Source organism: Cryptomeria japonica, chromosome 6 (assembly GCF_030272615.1).
Source record: "Cryptomeria japonica chromosome 6, Sugi_1.0, whole genome shotgun sequence".
NCBI lineage: Eukaryota > Viridiplantae > Streptophyta > Pinopsida > Cupressales > Cupressaceae > Cryptomeria > Cryptomeria japonica.
Genome location: NC_081410.1, coordinates 181278637 through 181304735, shown reverse-complemented (window position 1 = coordinate 181304735; position 26099 = coordinate 181278637).

The following is a 26099-nucleotide window of genomic DNA, read 5'->3' as shown; positions in this document are numbered from 1 at the left end:
CCTCAACTTCTCTACAATATCCCTAAGAGTTTCCTTTTCATCATCATGTTTCTGCATTTTCTCATGAAGTTCCTTCCCCTTATTTTGTGCTATAACCAAGTTCTCCTGAAGTCCTTTAATGAATTCTTGGGCATTCCTTAGATCATCTTAAAGTTTGATATTCTTCAATTTTTTTGCATCAAAATCTTCAAGAGCTCCTTCCAACTGTTTTCTCAAACTCTCCATCAGTACCAATTTCAGAATCTTCCTCAAGCTGTTAGGCTTTTGCAAATAGAGGACCAGGCTTTGATACCAATTGTTAGATGCAATGACAGTCCCAAAGACACTGAGAGGGGGGGGGGGGGGGTGGGGGGGTGGGTGAATCAGTGTCTAACCGGTTAATGGAATATTTGATCTTATTTATAACTTTGCAACCCAAATTAATGTATCGGTAAACAAGTAATAATGTAACAAAGAGAAATAACAGAGACAACATAAATGCACACCATAACACAAGATATTTTGGTGAGGAAACTCGGTGGGATTTGTGACCCATAATATTTACTCACTCGCCAATATGAATAAATATTGCTTACAATAGGGGCCTGCACATGCAGGAAGGCCAACAGCCTAGAGCTCACTGCTCAATGAAATAGTCTCACTGACTACAAAAAGGATAATTATATCCAAGACAATGTATTGCTTAAAATAGCATCTGCAATGCTTGATTCAGTACCGGTTTAAGCTCAATCAGAAACCTTAACCAGAAACCTTGCCGATGAATGATATTCACTCACATAACCTATCTTCACTTGTTACAAAATCCTTTCACTATCTTCTATGATCTTATTACATAATCGCCTCTCTATATATTATATCTCAAAATGACCTGTAAGATCTCATACATATATGAATCTTTACAATACATCATGTCGGCTTATAAATAATTAATTACATTACAATACAATTCACATAAACAAAACTTTGTCTCATGTCGACATGAGTGCCAGTATACTTCATTGCTGGTGTAAACTAGATGCTAATGATTGAACTTGTTGTGTCTGTCGGTGCTGGTAGATGATGTCTGTGTTGCCAGTGAACTTGTAGAATCCTATTACCGGTTGGTTGCCATCAATGACAACATCAACCATTCTCACGTGAGTGTAGAATGCCAACACAGTAACTACATAAGGAATATCATCTGGATAATGCTGCTACATCTTGAAATGCATATTATTTGTGTTAAATGAAAATTCATTTACAATTACAAATTTTAAGTGACTAATAAATAAAATGCTATGAATTCAAATCAACACACCTATGTCTATGGCTGACTGCCAAACAACATGTCCATCAACTCATCCGTCAGTACCACATCCTCAGTCGTGCGGGTCTAATATCTAATTCTGCAAATCATGCACGAATGGGATGTGGATCCATCTGTAGTGGCCTCATCATCTGTCCCTATGCATATCCTTGAGCAAGTGGCACACAGATGCTGAATGGGTTCACTAGTGCCACCTCCAACAACTAATGGCTCATCATTTGATACAAGAGGGTGTGCTAACTGTGTCCCATGTTGAATGATCGCATTAGTCAATGTTGTGGCCGCCTGAAGAGTTTGTATCTCCTTTGACTCTTTCAGGTCTACTGCGATAGTCAAATGCACCTTGGGTTTGGGTGCTAGGGGGAAATGACTCCCCTGGGCTACTCGCCTATGGGCTCTAGGTCTATCTTGGGCAGAGTTGCCACCTTTACCATGGAACTCTCTCATGTCAAAATAATTAGGTAGCACATTGAGGACAAACTCACAATATACTTTCCTCAAAAAATACAATGGCACCTCAAAATTATTACAAGGTGGTTCGCCAAAGACCATCCACCACCTCTGCCAAAAAAGATTCTTCATCTACACATTAATACACCAATGTATGGGAAACCTTTTTGCATTAAGAGGTAACGACTGACCAGTTTTAGGATCAACAAAAAGGGCACATATTTGTTGTTTACTAATGTTTTTGTTTTTCACTTTCTCATATGATAACCCACTAGCATAAAATTTACAACACCTATCCCTATAGTTTCCCCATTTTGTAATTTGAGTGGAAACTGCAATGACACCACTAGCTAAAGTTTCTAGGCTAGTGACGAGAGATTTATGATGCTCAAGCTCGGATGTTTTCAATTTATCAATTAGTCTATTTATTTTAGTTGTGTTTTGCCCTAACTAATTAAGCAATTGCTCATGTGTATCAAATGTACGATCAAAAGGAGGAGCGGGAGGTGTATTTTGTGGGTTTTTGTTCGGGGTTTTTAGGAGGTGCATCTTGTTGTGGATTTTCAGAATTTGGTTTGTGTAACAAAAAATAAAAAAACCTAATCAAAGTTAATTGAATTTAAATTCAAAACGTAAAAAAACTTGAACAAATGCGAAAGAAAAACAAAAATCAAGCAAAACCAACCTTGATCCATGGTGTTTGGGTGAGAAAAGAGAGAGCCCGTGCATGGTTGAGCAAGAAAAAATCTCAATTTCCAACTCACGGCCACATGAAAAGTAAAACACAGTCTGCCAAAATAAAAATGTATTGACAAGTACCGCGTACACGCTCTTTTAGGACTTAAAACCGCGTACGCGGTTATAAGTCCTAAAGAAGTGTGTACGTGGTCATTTTTGTAAAAGAACCTCGTACGCACTTTTGTCTCTTTAGGGTCGGGGACAATGAACCTTAGCACGTACGGGGTGATTTGAAGTTTTAGTACCGTGATCGCGGTGCCTATTTTTACAAGTTTTTTTAAGTGTGTGTCCAATTTTCTGCACACCATCTTGTGCACTTACCCTACACACACACACACACACACATATAGAGAGAGAGAGAGAGACAGAGAGAGAGAGAGATTCTCTTATATAAATCTTTGTACATTTATTTGAAATTATAAATATAAGATCATTGAATGATGAACGAGTGTGTGTACACATATATACACATACACACACAAACATAGGCTTATATCTATGTATATATTTATATATAGTTTATTCATTAGTGTAATTAATAGACATGCATTTTAGACCCTTCATTTCATGAGCACCTTCATTTGACATAATTTCTTAGTTATTTTAATAAACAAATTCCTTCACCTTGTCTCAAGTGCAACCTCTTCTCTCTCCCCTTTCTTTCCCATTTGTTTTTACTCTATATAGATTTGTAACTGTGAAAACCCTAAGCATTACAAGTTAACATTAAAGCATCATTTCATTGACATTAGATCTCCATTAGTATCATCATAAAAAGATTAATAACAAAAAATTCTAGTCAAGCATTACTATAACAAGACAATCCTTATATGAAAAGGAATTTATGGTGGACCAAGGCCATGGACATGACATAGTTATTGCAAATATGATTCCATAAGTGTAGTTGTTGTGCAAAAGGAATTGTCCAACAAGTCATAATTTTTTCATATAAGTATTTGATGTGGAAACATTGTTGATGTACAAGATCCAATTCTTATGGGAGATCATTTGCCACAATAGCTATAGTCTATTGTGACAGTACCATGTTATAATTTTGTCCTGCAACTCTAATTATTTTTTACAACAAACTTCTATTCTGCAGACTACACAATTGGCTCATTCTCTCGCACGATAGTAATTGGGAAACCAATCCAAAGTACCTCAATTAAACTCCCCTTTTTCTCTTAAATTCTGACTATTTTCTCGTGTAGTAACATGGTATATAAAGAGAGTAGCTCATATTGTACATATTTGGGCCTACATGTTTGCACGTAAATGGCAGGCAATTCTTCCCTCCTCTGATGTTTCAGAACAAGCATTTATTTCAAACTATGGAAAGAAATTCGATAAGCATTTATTTCAAACAATGGGAAGACATTTGATAAGCATTTATTTCAAACTATGGGAATAAATTTGATTACCGCTAAATGATGGCGTTTGTAGACCATAAAATTATCAATCATTTCACGCATGGTGTAGAGGATTTATTCAGTGATAACTTTCATAACTCTTCACCAACAATAAAGGTACGTGGCCTGTGTGAAATATATCTTCAATGTAATTTTGGTATAAACATTCAATGCATGTAATATGTAAATACTTTTCAGTCAAATATTCATTGATCTTTAGAATTATGTTATCAAAACTTAAACTCTCCATTGCAATGCAATTGAAGCTTGTTAGGAACAGAAATCATTTTTTTTTAATGAGAAAGAGTAGATGGAAACTTAGAAGAGACCCAATAGCAGAAACAGGAGACTGTATATTAGAACGAAAATTTAGAAGAGACCCAATAGTTGTGGTAATTTGTTCAGGAATTTTCCACCAACCTGGTAAACAATGTGTTAGAAGTGGCCTGGTCTTCATGTTGAATTAACTGAATAGGTGTTAGTTGAAGTGAGAGTGGCTGTAGAGGAGTTATAGAGCCCAATCTTTTGAATGGCGAAGAGGTTTTGTGTGAGCACCATTACCATAACTACATTCAGAAATAACCACCACTAACCAGATTACATTATGAAGGTAGATACTAGTGTATTTTTTTTAGTACAGTTCTGTCCATATCCTAACTTTTGTCCCACCCTTGGTGCTAATGTGGGCTTAGTCTTTCTTGTAGTTTCAAGTTAACCGTGTATATTTTTTTAATGATGTTTTAGCATTGTGTTACATCATCTCTAGTCACATTGTGATAATGTTGGCTTAGTGTTTCTATGTGTTTTTGTAGTTTCAAGTTCATTGTTTATATTTTTTTATGATGTTTTGACATTGTGTTAATTTTACATCATCTCTACCTATATTGTGATAAGATGATAGCACATGTGTGCTTCTATATTTTTACAATTGTACGTAACACTTGGATGTGAATGTAGATAGTCCTCAAGAGAGCATGTTTGAGTTATGATAGACTTAAGTACAAACAAAAAAATCAACATTTATGAGTGATTATACACAAAACTAAGAAATACTTAACATAATTGTAATAAGAAATATATCTTCATAAAGGATCAACAATGTCCCAAATTACCGAATGTGCACATGAATACCTAAAGGATGACCCAAGTCAACATCTTTCCTTAGTAAAAACCATAGGATACATTATTCTTGAGCTCTCCATGTAAAAGACAGCAATTCTAAATTTAATAATTAAGTTTTGTTTCATCTTAGATCATTAAAGATGAGAAACTAAAGTTCAATGGTATCATAATACAACATCCATATGATGACCTCTCTCTCTCTCTCTCTCTCTCTCTATATATATATATATATATATATATATATATATATATATATAATTTGTGCATTTGTGAAGCATTCATCATCCAGCATATTCAGATATTCAAGGCTACATATTCATCATTCAAGAATTATAGAGCAAAGTTATATCAATCCTCATGCAAGCATGTCTGTGTTATTAGGGTTTTTCATGTCCATATGTTTGTCACACCACTAAATTGAACATTTGTGATTACATTCAAAGAGCATTGAATCATCATCAACAATTGTAGATCTAAGATATATTTCTCTAACATTTATTTCAGTATTTGCATTATTTCATTCAAGGTTAATTCCTAAAGTGGGGTTTGACTTAAGCAAACCACTATCCACAACATATTTCCCTCTCTTTATTTGTGCAGGAAATAGGTGACGGAGTTGTACTCGGGAATTTTGACAAATTCAACAATGACGAACATGTCATCTTTAGACAAAGAAAAATTTGGAGGATTGGGGCCGATTTGTGCTTCTTGGTCCCGGAAAATTAGGTTGAACTTTTGAGAACAAGTTCTAAACATCTTATTTTTCCTAGATCTCAGTTGGTGGCTCCATGGGACATCTGTAGATTCCCGTTTCTATCAATTATTCATGGTTTTGCCATATTTTCACAAATTACAATCCATTTCAATCTAAAAAGAGGGAACCAAACCCTAACCAGTGAATCTAATCAGAATTTCAGCCCTTTCCTTATTTGGATTGAGGCTAGATCTATTAGGTTCACTCCTCTTTCAATGTATTGGCTAATTTGATAATTCAGTGGTCTTATCCTTTACTTAGTGAAATTACACCTATATACACATACGCGCGCGCGCACACACACACACACACACACACACAGATATATATATATAGAAAAGGGTAGCACCAAGGAGAAGAAAGGGTAGATACTTAAAAGATATAAATAGTGGCATGATCAAGCAAGATAGGTAGTAGTGGAGATATTGGCTAATTTGATAATTCAGTGGTCTTATCCTTTACTTAGTGAAATTACACCTATATATACATACACATACACATACACATACACATACACATACACATACACATACACATACATACATACATACATACATATATATATATATATATATATATATATATATAGAGAGAGAGAGAGAGAGAGAGAGAGAGAGAGAGTGGCATGATCAAGCACGATAGGTAGTAGCGGAGGGGGTTCAATTTTAACCTTCATTGCAATTGTGAAATAGAAGACAAGTTTGTTTGTGGTTTATTTTATTAGCACCAAATTGAAGTGTTTCTAAGCTACCCCTGCAGAAAACGATGTTAGTAAGCACATGGTGGGCTATCCAGCCTAATTTTCCAATTACAGAGCTCTGTCTTTTTACAGATAGAAAGATATTATGATAAAAACTAGAACAAAAACAAGACAACAAGAGGAAAATTTAATCTAACAATTGCAACTTAACTTCAGAGAAAATGTGAATTGATGTCAGATCAACTATGAACTGATATATCATCAATTGCGAATTAGTGTTTAAGCGATTGCAATGTGATGATTGATCAATTGCTCATCAGTAAAAAATAATTATTTTTTTGAATTTTTTAAAAACAACAGAAATAGACAGAAGATAGAAGGGTTATTCTGCAATGATATTGTCCCACACCACTCGATCCATCACATCAATGTCATCGTAAAATTTGTACTTGGTTAAGAAACGGTGGATATTTTTGTGATATTGAGGAATCTCCTCTTTTCTTCGATTTCACAGAGCTCCCTTTCTTCCTTTAAGAGTATTTGATATGTCCTTTGTTGTCTCCTATGCTATTTTCCCTTCCTTGCACTTGAAATTCCAAAATTCACCTTTCCTGCCATTGGATTAAATATATTTTATATGCAGAAATTGAAATTTCTAGAATTTGATGAAATTTCTGGGTTAGGTGCGCAAGAATAGATAATGAAGAGACAACACAAGACAATTCAATTTTGCAACCCTCTATGGAAATTGCAAGACACTTTTGAAATTGCAATACAACGACTGATCAATCACGATGTATTATGCTAGCAATTGTGACTTTATGCTTAATCAAGTGCGAAATCTGGATCCTGTTTCATGCACGGATTTGCAAAGTCATTTAAAACAAAAAATAAGGTTAGCATGATTCACGTTGGGTTCACCATTGTTTCTACGCTTGAATGCAATATGTTATTAAGCTAATTAGCAAATAAGAACGAATCACCAATTCTCAACTAATTAACAAACATCAAACATAATCAATGAAAATCAATAAAAAACTGAGAAATGAATTCAAATAAAGACTCCCTCATTCCACATCTCTGCTTCCATCGTGCTTCTCCAATTTGAGTGGTTGGTGGCTCTCAGGTATTGCACCAATTTCCTACATACAAATATTTTGAAGACTCTGATTATGTGATTCTAGCTTGAATTGAGAAAATGATGTTTAATTTATAGATTTTCAATACAAAGGGAGTGAGAAATAGAGCTCAAGGGTTGATTGATAGATAACTGAAATTGATTGATCAGTGAACTAGTCATGATTGATTTGTTAACTCAATAGATTGGTCTATTAACAAGATTGATTGGAGAGTGAACTCAATAGATTGGCTAGTAAACTCATTTGATTGATCAGTAAACTGAATAGACTAGGGAGATGACTGAATTGATGGATTAGTCATAAAATGCTGATTTTGAGTTAAGAAAGATTATTAATGAGTTAACTAAGTTAACTGACTAGACAACTAATTTGATCAATCAGTTCTGATTTAGCATGTGTTGTAGGAATTTGAAATTGAATTTGATTTTCACTTTCAATCTGAATTTGAATTTGGTCATTTGAATGCTGAAATGCACATGAAATTAACTGAAATTCAGATTTGGTGAAATGTGAAATTAGATTAAATTTTGTGAAATTCGAATTTGGGGAAAAATGAAATGAAATTAGATGGAATCAATTGGAATTCTAATATGAGGATTTGGAGGAATTTAATTAATTAATTTAAATAATTTAAATGAAATTATTTAAACTTAGGAGATTGAATTAATTAAATCATAAAGATTATTTAACTAAGGAAAATGTCGCAATTTATTAAATAATTGATATTTAATTAATAATTGAGATAGGGTTAACTAATTAAAATGATTCGAGAATAGAAATAGAATAATTAGAAGTGTTGAAGGGTGATGATTAGAAGAAATAGTTAGTTTAATCAAATAATTAAAGAATTACTTAATTAAATAGATGAATAATTAGTGCAAAATTAATGAGATATTTTTAGGTGTCTACATTTTCCCCTCTTTGACACAATGTCAGAATGACGTTGTTTCAAAGAAAATGAAGAGAAAATTGCCCTAATATACCTCGACGACACTTAGGGTATAAATATGCCCCCTTGGAAGTGGTCGGAAAATTATGGAATGAAGACCAGTTTTTTGGAAATGTGCTAGATAGTGATAATATGAAGTTTGAAATGGTTTCAATCTCGTTTTCTATGTCTACAACTGCGTTGAAGTTGGAGGGGTCCACAGGCGTTATGGTGAGAAAAAACCCTATTTTTGAGCTTATAAATTGAAAATAGGTATTGATTTGAGCTCATTTGCACTATATTGTTTTGTAAGAAGTCCTTAAAGATATTAGTGCTTTCGATGTCCTTGGAGTGAAATGGAAGGTCACGGAGCGAGGTTGCATTTATTCGAGCAAGTGGGGTCTTATTAGAGACCTCCCGACACTGGTGGCATGGTGGGTTGTCATGATTTTTTGCTTGTTTATATTTGTTTTTTCCAAAATTTTAGTCGTTTGATGGTTTGTCATCTTTCGTGAATTTCGCAATTAACTGTCAATTTTGTCACAATTGATATTAGTATTTCACAGTTGATGTTAATGTACCGCAATTGACATTTTATGTCGCACTTGCTTCTCTTGATTTGCATTTTCTCAAATCACTTCGTAGTTGCTAATTTTGTTTCACATTTGCTAATTTTGCGTCGCAATTGATACAAGTATGTCACATTTGATAATAAAGACAATTTTTCTTATGCATCCTGATAAATTGATGATGTAACTGATTCATTTTTTATGTTTTCCAAATGCAGACGAATTATCCAGTACTGATTGCTAGATAGACGAGGCCAGATGGTCTTGATCGACGTCATGAGTTGGACCCAGAGGATACCACTTTGTTACGACAGGTTGGATTGTATTACATAACGCATTTGCCTGAGGTTACGACCAACATGGCCATGATTACTGCTTTGATTGAGCAATGGCATTCAAAGACATTTTCTTTTCATCTACCAACAGGTGAGGTGTCCATCACACTTGAGGATGTGTGGCGTATATTACACATTCTGATATTTGGTACATGAGTTACTTTTGATCGTCGTGATGGTGTTTCTCTTTGTGTACATTGTTTGAGTGTGAGGAGTAGGATCTACATATTCGTGGTTGTTACGAGATTCGTTGGGATGATTTTGATTATGATGATCTCACCGTTGTTCTTGCTTGCACTATTGCTAGATTATTGATCCCTGATTGACATACCCATGGTTTCCCTATTGGATGTGGACGAGTCATGCATGATATGATTATTGATAGATGTATGTTTGCTTGGGGTCCTTGTCTTCTTGCCACTTTGTATCATTAGATGCATGGGATTGTTTACTTCCAGCAGAAATTAGATGGATGTGGCATTAGTTTGTTCCAGACATGGGCTTGGGAGCACATAGCTATCTTTTGTCCTGCATTACATATTGATTTAGAGCCAGAATAACCATATGCTTACGGGTACATTGTTGGTGTGAGACATAGGGAATTGGTAACATCTTGTATTGGTGTCATCAGATTGATATCTTACAGTATTTTTGATGGAGACCTATCTTACTTGCCTCGATTGGGCTAATGATGCCCAACATCTTCCTTTTTGTTGCTAGCATAGATATCTTATTGGTCGAGATGTGGGTGGTCACAGGGTTATTGATATGCATCTTCATGCCCGTGTACTACGACAGTTCGATGAGATACAAGGTATTTCAGATGTGACAACTCATTTTGCTCGCACTACTCTAGAGGTTGGTGATTGGGGTGTTTGCGTGCAACCTAATGTTGCTATTGCTGAGTTTGATGCTCTTTCTCCTGTTAAGTGGGGATGGAGTGCTAGTGTAGCGAATCCAGGGTCCACAACACAATATAGTGTATGGTGGATACAACACAAATCTATACCTTTGATAGATCCAATACTCCTGATTGGTGCTCAACAAATTAGACATGGCAGGGGTCCCAGGGGTAGAGGGAGAGTTGGGGGGAGAGATGCAGGAGGTAGATATGTAGGTGGGAAAGGTGGATGTGGTAGAGTTGGAGGTGGTATAGATCTGATAGCAACAATTGCAGAATAGGTAGATAGTGGAGAGGAGGATGTGGATATTAGTGGAGAGACTGCATCTATGAGTAGTTCTGATGAGGGCGATGAGTTAGCATCAGGCTCATCGAGCAACAATGGGGATGGGGATGAGGGTGGGGATAATGCACATGATGTTGAGATGCTCTAGGATACAGAGTCTGGAGGTGCAGAGAGAGGAGATGAGGAGGGATTGAGAGATTGGGTTAGGTGCTTAGAGGACCTGGTCGCTACTTTGTGGTAGCGGTGGATGGAGGATAGAGATCAGTATTGGTAGGCAATGGAGGAGTTGACTACAGAGAGCAATCAAACAGATTCTGAGAGAGATCGATTATAGAGGGAGAGGGATGAGGCAGTTTTGAGAGCTCAGATCACCATGTATGCGTACGATCAGTTATTTGGGTCGGTGACAAAGGAATGAAGGCAGGTAGATAGATATTTTGTTGCTGCAGAGGAGTCTATTTATTATAGGCAGGCTTATAACAGAGCTATTCCTGAAGGTTAGAGGGAGCCTAGTTTTAGTGCTTTCATGGGGAGAAGATCGAATCGATCTAACTCATGACACACTGGCAGTAGAGGAGTGATGGGTCCACCTAGGGCACCCTCGAGATAGACTGGATTTAGGCGAGATGCACGTACTGATAGAGGCAGCATAGGTTGAGAGATTTGATATTGATGTTGTATCATAAATACGATGCATTTTGACACATTTCTATTAGATATATGATATGCATTCTTGATGAGCTATTTGATGATGAACTTCATGGTCTAATGTTTCTTTGTTGTGTTTTATGCTATTGTGATGATGAATGCAATGTGAATGTGGTATCATGTAGTGATGTGATGTACCTTTATTGAACGATGTGTAATGGTTGATGAAATTCTTATTATAATGCAATGGACTAAAATTATGAAATGATATATATGAAAATGTCATGTGATAATGTTTATTTTTTTGTTGTGTCAAAATAGGTGTTGAAAATCGTTAATTTGGATGAATTTTCAGTTGTTAGACGTAGAATAGATAGGAAATGATCAATTAATTGAGTCAACCTTTGTTTATTCTAGAAATAGATATGATAGAAATGATTTGATAAAAATTTGATGAGAAAGTCTTCATTGCTTTATTCGTAATGTAATACATTATCATCATTGAGCCTTATTATGTAACAATGGAGCTTATTACACCAGGGTATGAGGAACCAAGATGTATAGATATCTCATTACAAAGAAACAAACATGTAGCAGACAAGGAATGAACCCTCCATTTTGGGAATTACGCTAGGGGTTGAGGTATGTGTGGCATTCACAAACTGAATGCTCCTATCACAAACATCCACTAGAGCAATTGCCCCATAACTTAATTGATTCAAACTACAATCAACAAACAAAGGATCATGCCCATCACAACTCCTCTAGTCACTTTTTTGATATCCTTGAGTAGCTAAAAGAAATGATCCTTGCCAATTTGATAAAAAGAGTCAACCAAAATAGACAATACTTAGCAGTTGGACTGATTGTGCCTTTGCTTTGATATGTTTGATGTGATTTTTATAATGTCCGGTTTCAGAAGTTTTGGACCCCATTTAGGACTAACCTATCTGGTTTCGAGTGTACCGGTTCTGTTTAAGACAAGATGTTGATCATGTTGATAGTTTGATAGTGATTTGATAGATTAGAGAGTTCATCAACTTGATTGTAGACGTTTTGACAAGATAGTTGTATCCTTTGTTTAACTTCATGCTAAGTGTTTGTTGGATATCTGCTAGGGTGTTTGATTCTTGCGAGATAATTTATTGCAAGTTTTTGATGTTATTGGATTTTTTGTTTGTTTTTGAAGAGTTTTTCGATGTTAAGTTTTTCTTGGTATTTTCTCAATGTTTGTGTGTTTTTTTTCAAGATCGATATTTGAATGTTTTTTTTGTGATTTTTTTTTTTTTAGGACTTTATCTGAGTTTTTAGGGATTTTTTCAAGATTTTATCTGACTTTTAGGAATTTTTTAGTAATGCCCCCAAGTGCAGACCTATGATGATAGCATGATTATGCTTATGGAGATAATGAATTTTTAATATGAGTTGTGCTAATATAGGATGCATGACAAAAATGCAGTTCCTATTCAAACAAGGACCAGTGTGTGTGTCTTTCATTCTAAAATGCAGTAATTGGATTAAAGGTGCGAAACATTTCAGAGATAGGAGTTCAATCCATTCTCAAAAGACTTAGACCATCCAACATAACACACTATGTAACCAAGATTTATGAATGGAGGCATGAAAAACTTCTCCATCAATTCTTTAAACTTTGATATTCTTTTGCCAATGTGTGTGTAATTGAGTTTATTCTGACTCTTATAACCATAAAAGACCCTTGGAATCCTATGTGGCTAGCTACATGAGTTATTCTTACTTCAAAAGCATCCTAGATAGAGCCTTGCTGCTAGCAAGCTTTTAGGGCTCTGACGAGGTTATACACCATAATCTCTCAAATATTGCTCCATTGCCACTAGGCGTCCATAGCCCTGATGGAGTTACTTGCATGTTCCCATAGTCAAGATTTTATTGCACATGCTATTTTAGTTATATATCATTGCTTATTTTGCCTTGAGATGGATATTTGGCATAACTTTTTTTTTCTTTCTTTTTGTTTTCTTGCCTTGACTTGTAAGTAATGAAACCTACTAGGGCATGACAATTACATTGGCGCTGAAGCAGAATATTGGATTTTTCACTAGCCACATGACCAACTAGGTATCTGTAATGACTTAGAGCTTTTGATTAATGTGTGAGATATAGCAATTGATAGATTTTGGGTAATAAGTCTTGATAGTGAAACCTCTACCCAACCAACGATAAATCTTAATCATAATGTGATGTTGAAGATGAATGACTAAAAACCTCTTAACGACTTCATGAACAAGTATCTAGGAAATGAGACAACCTTCATTCCTTTTAGTGCATACAGGTGAATGACTTAGACAATAATCTTGACTTATTGATGTAACTATATGAGAAAGGAATAATGATATGCAGTTACATGTTGTGCAATGGTTGTATGCAATGTAATGTGGTAAAGAAATATGCAAATGCATTACTGAAAGTGAAATGAACCCACCCTTAGATATAATATATTTTTAGGTGCAGTTTGTTAATGGGATCAGGGAGTGAATCTCCCTCCATTGTTTGCAAATGATAAGAATCATTTCCAATTACTTTTGTTATGACAAAAGGACCTAACCAGTTAGGCTTAAATTTTCCTGGTTTTTTGCGTTTAGCGAGCTTCCTTTGATTTTCTTTAAAACCGATGTCTCCTATTTCGAAGAAACGTGGGTTGACTCTTTTGTTGTAGCTTTTTCTCATTCTGTTTTGATATCCTTGTAAATAATTTAGAGCATTTTATCGATTTTTGTCTAGGAATTCTAATTCCTGCAAACGTGCTACTCTATAGTCTTCTTCTGAGATAATGTTTTTTAGAGAGACCCTTAGCGTTGACAATTCTACCTCGATAGGCAAAATAGATTCTGCACCATAAACTGAAGAGAATGGTGTGGCAACATGTGTTTCACACAAATAACTTGTATATAGATAATGCCTTAGGGTAATGATGATGAATATTTTCTTTGAGGCTTTCTAATTCATTTTTGTATATGGGTATGTGCACCAAGTTGTGGTACCAAAAAGGTGCCTTATCTTTTCATAAATACATGTCATTGACATGAAAAGGTCGTCCAAACCTTTGGGTTGGATGCCCAAGGAAAATCCAACCCAAAGGGTTGGTATTTTGCAATGCAAACTATTTGGCGAGCGCCTCGCCCTATTTGGCACTGGCCAAATTCAAAATTTTGAATTTTCACATTTGCCGTACACCAAATTTGGCGCTCGCTAAATGTGAAAAGTCATTTTTTTGCATTTGGCGAGCGCCAAATTTGGTGCGGGCTAAATGCTCTACATTATCCAATTTTTCATCTTTGGAATTCATCTTGGGCACAAGCTATACCCACTCGGCAGGAGAATATATACATGAAATATAACATTTAAGTATAAGTCACATTTCAATATGTCTTTTTCCTATCTTATACTTTAAGTTATATTTCATGTATATATTGGTAGGATGTTTGAGAGTGGTTTCAGCTCTATAGGAGTTATAATGTAGATTCTAGTTTTTAGAGGATCATATAAAATTTCAAACTCAATCAAATTTCAATAATCAACATGTTCCTATTAGCATTTTTTATCTCTATATCTCTCTCCCGCTCTTATCTCTCTCACTTCTCTCTCTGCTCTCTAGGTATATCCCACCATCTCTGCCTTTCATTCCTTAATCACATTTCTATCCTTGACTCCTTCCCTTTCTCTTCTTCTCTGTCATTCTCTTAATATTATTTTCCCCTCCATGTCCATTCTCTTGGTTAGTGCCTATCCCTTCTATCCTCTCTCTCCCCATATCTAGGTCTCACCCTCCCTCCCTCCTTATATTATTACCCACCTCTCTCTCCTCCTTTAGGTTTCTCACCTATCTAATTGTCCACCCTCTAGTTCTCTCTTTCTATCTCCACCTTTCTCTCCCTTCCCCCTTACCCTTATCCATTTATGAACTCTCTCTCTCTCTCTCTCTCTCTCTCTCTCTCTCTCTCTCTCTCTCTCTCTCTCTCTCTCTCTCTCTCTCTCTCTCTCTCTCTCTCTCTCTCTCTCCCCACACCTATCTATCTCCTCATTCCTTATGTCTTTGACTCCCTCCATGTCTACCTCTCCATCCATTCCCTCTTACTCATCTCTTTTCTCTTTTATATATTCCCTCTCTCCATCGTCTAGGTCGTCACCTCTCCCTCCTACTTTCACTCCCTCCCTCTCAAAAGTTTCTAGGTTTCTCCCTCATTCTCTCTCCACCTCTATTTCTCTACATCTGTCTCATTAGGCACATTTCTCTATGCCCCTCTATCTATCTCTCCCCTCTCTCTCCCATCTAGGTATTTAACCTCTCTCTCGCCCTCTACATATCTCATCTCTCTATCTATCCCCTCTCTAGTTCTCTCCCTTCCTCTCCACCTCTCTCTCTCCATCGCATCTTACCCATATCCCTTTATGAACTCTCTCCTTTTCTTATCTCTCTCATCACCTCTTTATCTCCCATAAACTCTAGACCTATTACTCTCCCTCTCTTCTCTTTATTTGTTATCTCTCTCCCCTCTCTAGGCCTCTCCTATACTCTCTCCCTCTCTCTCACCCTCCCTCCTTATCTCCATATCTATCCTTCCCTCCATCCATCTCTCTTCTCCTCCTATTGCTTCTCTCCACTCTCTCTTTGTTCTCTTAATCACTACCTACCCCTCCCAACCTCTCTCTCCATACATATTTTTCTCCTTCCCTCCATCTTTACCTCTCTACCACTCCTTCTTTGTATCATTACCCACCTCTCTCTCCCCCTCTATCTCCCTCACCTCTATCTTTCCACCCTTGTCCTCTCACCTCTCTCTTCCTAGCCTCTAGATCGCTCACCTCTATATCTCTCTCGTCTCTAATTCTTTCCTCTCCACTTGCTTACCCCTTTTTCTCTCTTTGTGAACTTATATATCTTATTTTCTTCTCTCATTCTCCCTTACCTATCTACCTCTTCCCTCTGTAGCATCCTAAAATTGTGACACTTGCAATTTCGACTGCATTTGGGTCTTCACGATGGCGGCGCAACGTTGAACCTCAATGGAGACCCCGAAACCTGTTTACGACACCAAAAACTGCATTTTTCAGCACCTTGGCCTGATCCTCCTTGCACCCTGCTGTCCCGGGAGGTGGGACCATGGCGCCCAGCACCCTGGTCCTTCAGGACTAGGGCACCTAGCACCCTGGTCCCCCAGGACCATGGCGCCCAGCGCCCTGGTCCCTGGCCCTATTTTGGGCCCGGTCTCTTTTAGGCATCGGGTCTTTAAGTTTGCAAATTGGAAAATATTGTTTCCTGGTCGGCCCAAGGTCGGAAAAATCAGTCTATCAGCCCTAATTGACAAGTATATAAACTACATTTCCCCTCCCATTTGGGGAGGCAAGGAAAAAGAGGAAAATATATGCAAGCAAGAGGCGGAGGCGACATTCAAACATTCAAGCATTCCTTCAAGCAATTGAGCATTCCAAGTCTCCATTCAAGGCTAGGTGTTGCATTCAAGACAAGGATTCAACCATTGAAGAGGAGATCACTTACAACACATAACACATACAAAATACAACATTCATTACACCTTCGCATGTAAGAATACAAACATTCTTACAACAAGGTATCAGTACTTGTTTACATTACAAACATTTACATTTACAACATTCTCATTTCTTGGTTAATTCCAAAACCGGGGTTTGACCTAAAGGCAAACCCCTAATCCCTAACCCCCCAATCGTCCTCTCTTTTCTGTGTGTAGGTTGCAGGTACGCAGCTGTAATTGAAGATCTGGAACCCTTGTGCAGAGATGAACAGATCCCCCTTCGTTTCGCGAATTTTTCGGAGGACCGTATGCACGCCGGGCACCATCGTCCCGGCAACTTTCGCTTGAATTTGTAGAACAGCATCATCTCGATATTTTACTGCTAATTCCAGGTTCGCAGCTTCATCCCGTATCCCTATCTCTACTTATAAGTGAATTTTTCTTACTTTACATGCATTCCTAGTTCAATCATTCTATCTACATTCTTTACAAAAGAGGGTATCCTTGATTTCTCAACCCTTGAAACTCATTTAGAATCCAGTCTTGCATTGTGTGGGATTGGATCTTGTGGGTTTCAACCCCTCTTTTGAATGTAAAGTCCCTCCTAAGTGAAAACCGTCAATCCTAGTGACCCCCTTTCTCCTTGGAGTGGGGGAGAACACCTAGGGTTCGATTTTCCGCTTTACACCCTTGAACCCTCTCTCTTTCTCAATCACTCCCTACCCATCCCTCCCTCTCTTCTTAGCTCTCTCTTTCTCTTTATTCTTCCCTCTCTCCTCTTCTCTCTCCCTCCCCTCTCTAGGTCATCACATCTCCCTCCCCTTAGGATCCCATATGATCCCTAATGACACCATATGACCCCTTAGGACACCATATAACCCTTCAAGATACCATATGACCCCTTAAGACACCATATGACCCCTTTTAACCTCCTAGTACATGACATGACAACTTAAGACACCATATGACCCCTTAGGACAATATGATGTCTTAAGGGGTCATATGGTGTCCTAAGGGGTCATATGGTGTTCTAACACATGTATGGTGGTTAATGATACAAAGAGGAGAGAGATCTAGAGCCTAGGAAGAGAGAGGTGAGAGACCAAGGGTGGAAAAATAGAGGTGAGGGAGATAGAGGGGGAGAGAGGTGGGTAATGATACAAAGAGGGAGTGGTAGAGAGGTAGAGATGCAGGGAAGGAGAAACATAAGGATGTAGAGAGAAGTTGGGAGGGAGAGGTAGTGATAAAGAGAACAAATAGAGATGGAGGGAGGTAAGGATAGATATGGTGATAAGGAGGGAAGGTGAGAGAGAGAAAGAGATATTACATAGGAGAGACCTGGGGAGGGGAGAGAGAGGAGAAAGAGAGAGAAGAGAGGGAGTCATATAGGGTCCTAAGGGGTCATATGGTGTTGTAACACATGTGTGGCCCTTTAGGACCCCGAATGACCCCTAACGACACCATATGACCCTTTAGGACACCATAAGACCTCTAACGACACCATATGACCCCTTAGGACACTATATGACCCTCAAGACACCATTTGATCCCTTAGGACCCCACATGACCCCTCAGGACACCATACGACCCCTTAGGACACCATATGATCCCCAAAGACACCATATGACCCATTTTAATATCGTAGTACATGACATGACCCCTTAGGACACCATATGATCCCTTAGGACAAAATGACCCATTAGGACACCATATGATCCCTAACGACACCATATGACACCTTAGGGAACCATATGACCCCTAACTACACCATATTGTGTCTTGAGGGGTCATACAGTGTCACAAGTGGTCATGTCATGCAGTAGGATGTTAAAAGGGGTCATATGGTATCCTAGGGGGTCATAGAACACCATATGACCCCTCAGGACACCATATGACCTCTTAGGACACCATATGGTGTCGTTAGGGGCCATATGGTGTCCTAAGGGGTCATATGGTGTCCTTAGGGGTCATATGGTATCCTAAGGTGTCATATGGTATTCTATGACCCATTAGAATGCCATATGACCCCATAGGACACCATATGACCCCTAACGATACCATATGGTGTCGTTAGGGGTCATATGGTGTCCTAAGGGGTCATATGGTGTCATAAGGGGTCATATGGTGCTATATGACCCCTTAGGACACAATATGATCCCTAAGACCACCATATGGTGTCTTGAGGGGTCATATGGTGTCGTTAGGGGTCATATCACGTCCCAAGGGGTCATATGGTATTCTATGACCCCTTAGGACACCATATGACCCCTAAAAACACCATATGGTGCCTTAAGGGGTCATATGGTGTCCTTAGGGGTCATATGGTATTCTATGACCCCTTGAAACACCATATGACCCCTTAGGACATGTCATATGGTGTCATAAGGGGTCATATAGTGTCCTAAGGGGTAATATGATATTCATGACCCCTTAGGACACCATATGATCCCTAACGTCACCGTATGGTGTCCTAAGGGGTTATATGGTACTCTATGACCCCTTAGGACACCATATGACCCCATACAACACCATATAATCCTTAACAACACCATATGGTGTCCTAAGGGGTCATATGGTGTTCTACGACCCTTGGGATACCATATGACCCCTAATGACAACATATGGTGTCCTAAGTGGTCATATAGTGCTCTATGACCCCTTGGGATTCCATATGAGCCCTCAGAATACCTTATGACCCCTAAAAACACCATATGGTTTCCTAAGGGGTCATATGGTGTTGAATGTCCCCTTAGGACACCATATGGCCCCATACGGCACCATATGACCCCTCACGACACCATATGGTGTCCTAAGGGGTCATAGAACACCACATGACTCCTTAGGACACCATATAACCCCTAATGACATCAGATGACCCCTTAGGACACCATATGGTGTCATTAGGGGTCATATGGTGTCCTAAGGGGTCATAGAACATCATATGACCCCTTAGGACACCATATGACCTCTAACAACACCATATGACCCCTTAGGACACCATATAGTGTCCTTAAGGGTCATATGGTGTCCTAAGGGGTCAGATGGTGTCCTAGGGGGTCATAGAACATCATATAACCCCTTAGGGCACCGTATGATCCCTTAGGACACCATATGACCCCTAACGACACCATATGACATGTCCTAAGGGGTCATATGGTGTCTTAAGGGGTCATAGAACACCATATGACCCATAAGGACACCATATGACCCCTTAGGACACCATAAGGTGTCGTTAGGGGTCATATGGTGTCCTAAGGGGTCATAGAACACCATATGACCCCTTAGGATACAATATGACCCCTAATGACACCATATGACCCCTAACGACACCATATGATCCCTTAGGACATTATATGGTGGTATTAGGAGTCATATGGTGTCCTAAGGGGTCATATAACACCATATGACCCCTTATGACACCATATGACCCTTTAGGACACCATATGACCCCTAACGACACCATATGGTGTCGTTAGAGGTCATATGGTATCCTAAGGGGTCATATGGAATCCTAATGGGTTATAGAATACCATATGACCACTTAGGACACCATATGACCCCTAATGACACCATATGACTCCTTAGGACACCATATGACCCCTTACAACACTATATGGTGTCCTAAGGGGTCATATGGTGTTCTTTGACCCCCGAGGATACCAGATGAGCCCTTTTAACATCCTAGTACATGACATGACCACTTGTGACACCATATGACTCCTCAAGACACAATATGGTGTCGTTAGGGGTCATATGGTGTCCTAAGGGGTCATATAGTGTCGTTAGGGATCATATAGTGTCTTAAGGGGTCATATGATATTCTATGACCCATTAGGACACCATATGACCCATTATGACACCATATGACCTTTAACGACACCATATGGTGTCATTAGGGGTAATATGGTGTCCTAAGGGGTCATATTGTGTAGTTAGGGGTCATATGATGTTCTATGACCCCTTAGGACACCATATAACCCTTGATAACACCATATGGTGTCCTAAGGGGTCATGTGATGTCGTTAGGGGTAATATGGTCTCCTAAGGAGTCATATGGTGTTCTGTGACCCCTTAGGACACCATATGGTGTCGTGAGGGGTTATATGGTGTCCTAAGGGGTCATATGATGTCCTAAGGGGTCATATGGTGTCCTGAGGGGATATAGAACACCATATGACCCCTTAGGACACCATATGGTGTTTTTTAGGGGTCATATGGTGTCCTGAGGGCTCATATAGTGTCCCAAGGGGTCATAGAACACTATATGTCCCCTTAGGACACCATATGTTGTCATTAGGGGTCATATGGTGTCCTAAGGGGTCATAGAACACCATATGACCCCTTAGGACACCATATGTTATCTTTAGGGATTATATGGTGTTTTATGGGGTTATATGGTGTCCTAAGCATCATATAACACCATATGACCCCTTAGGACACCATATGACCCCTTAGGAAATCATATGACCCCTTAGGACACCATATGGTGATGTTAGGGGTCATATGGTATACTAAGGGGTCATAGAACACCATATGACCTCTTAGGACACCATTTAGTGTTGTTAGGGGTCATATGGTGTCCTAAGGGGTTATAGAACACCATTTGACCCCATAGGACACCATATAACCTCTAACGACACCATATGACCCCTTAGGACACCATATGGTGTCATTAGGGGTCATATTATGTTATGTGGGGTCATATGGCATCGTAAGGGGTCATAGAACACCATATGACCCCTTAGGACATCATATGACCCCTTAGGAAACCATATGACCCCTTTGGACACCATATGGTGTTGTTAGGGGTCATATGGTATTCTAAGGGGTCATAAAACACCATATGACAATTTAGGAAACCATATAATCCATGAGGACATCATATTATATAGTTATGGGTTGTATTGTGTCCTAAGGGGTCATATGGTGTGCCCTTAGAGCACCATATGACTCCTTATGTGTTGTTAGGGGTCATATTAAGTCCTAAGGGGTCATATGGTGTCTTGTGACCCCTTAGGACACCACTTGGTGTCGTTATGGGTCGTATGGTATCCTAAGGGGTTATATAGTGTCCTATGAACCCTTAGGACACCATATGACCACTTAGGGCACCATATGGTGTTGTTATGGGTTGTATGGTGTGCTAAGGGGTCATATGGTGTTCTATGACCCCTTAGGACACCATATGGTGTCATTATAAGTTGTTTCATGTGATAAATGGTCATATGGTGTCTTATGACCCCGTAAGGGGTTGTTAAGGGTCATAGTGTCCTAAGGGATCATATTGTGTCCTATGACCCCTTAAGACACCATATTACCCCTTAGGATACAATATGGTGTCGTTATGGGTTGTATGGTGTCCTAAGGGGTCATATGGTATCCTATGACCCCTTAGGACACCATATGACCCCTTAGGACACAATATGGTGCCATTATGGGTCGTATAGTGTCCTAAGGGGTCATATGGTGTCCTATGACCCCTTAGAACACCATATGACCCCTTAGGACACCTTATGTTGTCATTATGGGTCGTATTGTGTCCTAAGGGGTCATATGGTGTCTTGAGGGATCATAGGACACCATAGGACCATACTGACACAATATGGTGTACTAGGGGGTCATATAGTTTCCTAAGGGGTTATAGGACACCATATGAGCCATACCGACACCATATAGTGTACTAAGGGGTCATAGGACACCATATGACCTCTTAGGATACAATATGACCCCTAACAACACCTAAGAAGTCATATGATTCCCTATGACCCATTAGGACACCATATGGTGTCATTATGGGTCTATGGTGTCCTAAGGGGTCATATGGTGTCCTGACCACTTAGGACACCATATGGTGTCGTTATGGGTCATATGCTAACCTAAAAGGTCATATGGTGTCCTATGACTGCTTAGGACACCATATGACCCCTTAGGTGTCGTTAGGGGTCATATTGTGTCCTAAGGGGTCATATGGTGTCCTATGACCCCTTAGGACACCATATGGTATCATTATGGGTTGTATGGTGTCCTAAGGGGTCATATGGTGTCCTATGACCCCTTAGGACACCATATGACCCATTACATGTCGTTAAGGGTCATAATATACAGGGAAAGATAGATGAGAGACCTCGATGATAAGAGAGAGGATTGAGACAGATAGAGGGGGTGAGAGAGAGGTGAGTAATGATACTTGATGTAGAGGTAGATGGGTGGAGAAGAAGGAAGTGAGAAAACTAGAGAGGGGAGAGAGAAAATTGATGACATAGAATGTAGAGAGAGAACACAAGAGGAAGAAAGAATAAAAAAGGTGGGGGAGTGAGATATATATGGGGGTATGTATGGATGGGGAGATAGAGAGGGAGAGGGGAAGAAAAGAAGAGAGATACCTAGAGAGGGGAGGGAGGGAGAAGATAAGAGATAGAAGAAAAAAGAGAGGAGTAAGAGGGGAGGGATGGAGAGGAAGACATGAAGTGAGAGACCTATGGAACGAAGAGATAAAGAGGTTAGGGGAGGCAGAGAAGAGGAGGGAGTTCATAAAAGGATAGGGTTAAGGAGGAGAGAGAGAGAGATAGAGAGGGAGGGAGAGAACTATAGAGGGGACATATAGATAGGTGAGAGACCTAGATTGCAAGAGAGGAGTGAGATAGATAGAGGGGGATAAAGAGAGGTGGGTAATGAGACCTATATGTAAAGGTAGATAGGTGGAGAGGAAGGGAGGAAGAAACCTACAGAGGGGAGGGAGGGCAGGTTGGAGAGTTAATGAACTAGACAATGGAGATAGAGAATAAGAGAGGAAGAGAGATAATGAGAGAGTTGGGGAAGGAGATATAAATGGAGAGGGGAAGAAAGGAATGGAGAGATATAGAGAGGGAAGGGAGAGAGAAGATAAGAGATAGAAGAACAAAGAGATGAGTAAGAGGGGATGGATGGAGAGGTAGAAATGGAGGGAGTGATAGACCTAGAGAATGAGGAGATGATCTAGGTTTGGAGAGAGAGAAGAGAGGGAGAGTGTTCATAAATAGATCGAGGCAAGGGAAAGGGAGAGAAAGGTGGAGAGGGAGGGAGAGAACTAGAGGGTGGACAATTATATAAGTGAGAAAATAGAGGGGGAGAGAGAGGTGGGTAATAATATATGGAGGGAGAGGTAGTGAGGTGAATAGGAAGGGAAGGAGAGCCCTAGATATGGGGAGAGAGGATATAGAAGGGATCGGTAGTGAACAAGAGAAACGAGTGGGAGGGGAGAGAAATAATAAGAGAGTGAGAGAGAAGAGAGAGGAAGAGAGTCAAGGATATATTTTTAGGGTAAAAGGAAGGGATTAAAGGTAGAGAGGGTGGGATATACCTAGAGAGGGGAGAGAGAAGTGAGAGTGAGAAGAGAGGGAGAGAGATAGGTGTAGAGTTTAGGGAACATAAAGATGGTGAGATACGGATCTAAAGAATGCTAATAGGAGCATGTTGACTATTGAAATTTGACTAAGTATGAAATCCAATATGATCCTATAAAAAATAGAATCTACATTATAACTCCTATATAGTTGAAACCACTCTCAAACATCTTGCCAATATATACATGAAATATAACTTAAAGTGACTTATACTTAAATGTTATATTTCATGTATATATTCTCTTCTCAGGATGGGTATAACTTGTGCCCAAGTTGAAAATTTTGCATCACAAAACCTTCAAATTGGACAATGCAGGACATTTGGCGTGCACCAAATGAAAAAAGTTGACTTTTCTCATTTGGTGCACACCAAATGGGAAAAGTCAATTTTTTTTCATTTGGCGAGCGCCAAATATGACCTGCATTGGAAACCACCAACCCTTTGGGTTGGATTGTACTTGGGTATCCAACCCAAAGGGTTGGATGACCATTTCAAGCCTGAAACGTGTTTTTAACAGAAGATTAGAAAAATTTCACATATTTTTGGCCGTGCTCTCTATCAAGTTTTCTCGTGTTTCAAAAAAACACCATAGAGACCTCGATCTCTCTCTTAGCTATCGAAGCATGTAATTCTTTTTACATTTTAATTTCGTCAAGGCTTTCATCTATAATTTCTTTTGTTAGTGTGTCTGTTTTTGGTCAAAAACCAACATGCACTATTTTGGGTATATTTTTTTACACGTTCATCGGATTTTGAAGAAACTTACATTTTAGAAACTAGACTCCATTCTACACAATTTAATTTAATTTTTTATTATTTTTGAATAGTTATCAATGATTTTAGGGGGGAGCATGCTCAAATTTATGTTTTTTAGGATGTGTCCACTTCGAAAATTAGTAAAAAATCATATAATCATTAAAAAATTAGCTGAAAAATCTGGCATAAACTACAAGGTGTTAGCTAATTTCTCACCAAAGCGATTTAAACATTCAAAAAAAAAGTTAACATTTTAGGGGGGCCACAACATACGCTATGTTATGTTTTTTGCATATAAACAGGACCACTTTTTGTGGCCCCCCTTTTTGAAGCCCTTAATCTCCACCATTTTCAAAACAAATTAGTAGTTTAGAAAGTAGACTCGAAGCACTCTGACTCTTATTCTTGTTGCATCTTCAAATTTGGAGTGTAACTATCTTGAATTTGTTGTTGAAGTTCAGATTTTGTTGATTTTAGAAAAAGTTGGCATCTTAAGACCCCCTTTTGGTACCACAACTTGGTGCACATACCCATATATGCATCTTCTCCTTTGTAATAGATAACTTTGATATCACGTTTCCATGGGCTTATATAGCTTGGTTACCCTAACCATAGGAGGTGCACTCGTGCAACTTCAAACTAGTATCTTATTCTCCAGCTACTATAAATATCTTTTATACATAAATGCTTCTTCTCTATCTACCCTCAAAATCATTATTTTTAATGATGAAAATAATATCATCCTTTTTATTATCTTCTTATAGAAGATTTGAGACCCATATGAATTGGCACTTCCATAACAATTGTATGTTTTAAAACATAAGTTGTTCGCACAACATACTTAGCCATGTATTGTAGGTGGGTATATGGATTCAAACTCTATGGGTATCCTCAACTACAAATCAAAATAATATCATCTTTTTTATCATGTTTTATAAAAAAATCTCATAAGAATTGGTTATTCTATAATACTTTTGAATTCCGCAACAAATAATAATCTCACAAAATATTAAGTTTTATATTATAAATAAATAGAAAAATAGACCGAAAAAAATCCTTTATTAATAAAATGTAAAGTTCAAGATCGCTTTAGATTGATTAACATCCTAATGAAAAATATCCCATAAGAAACTTGGTCTCAAAA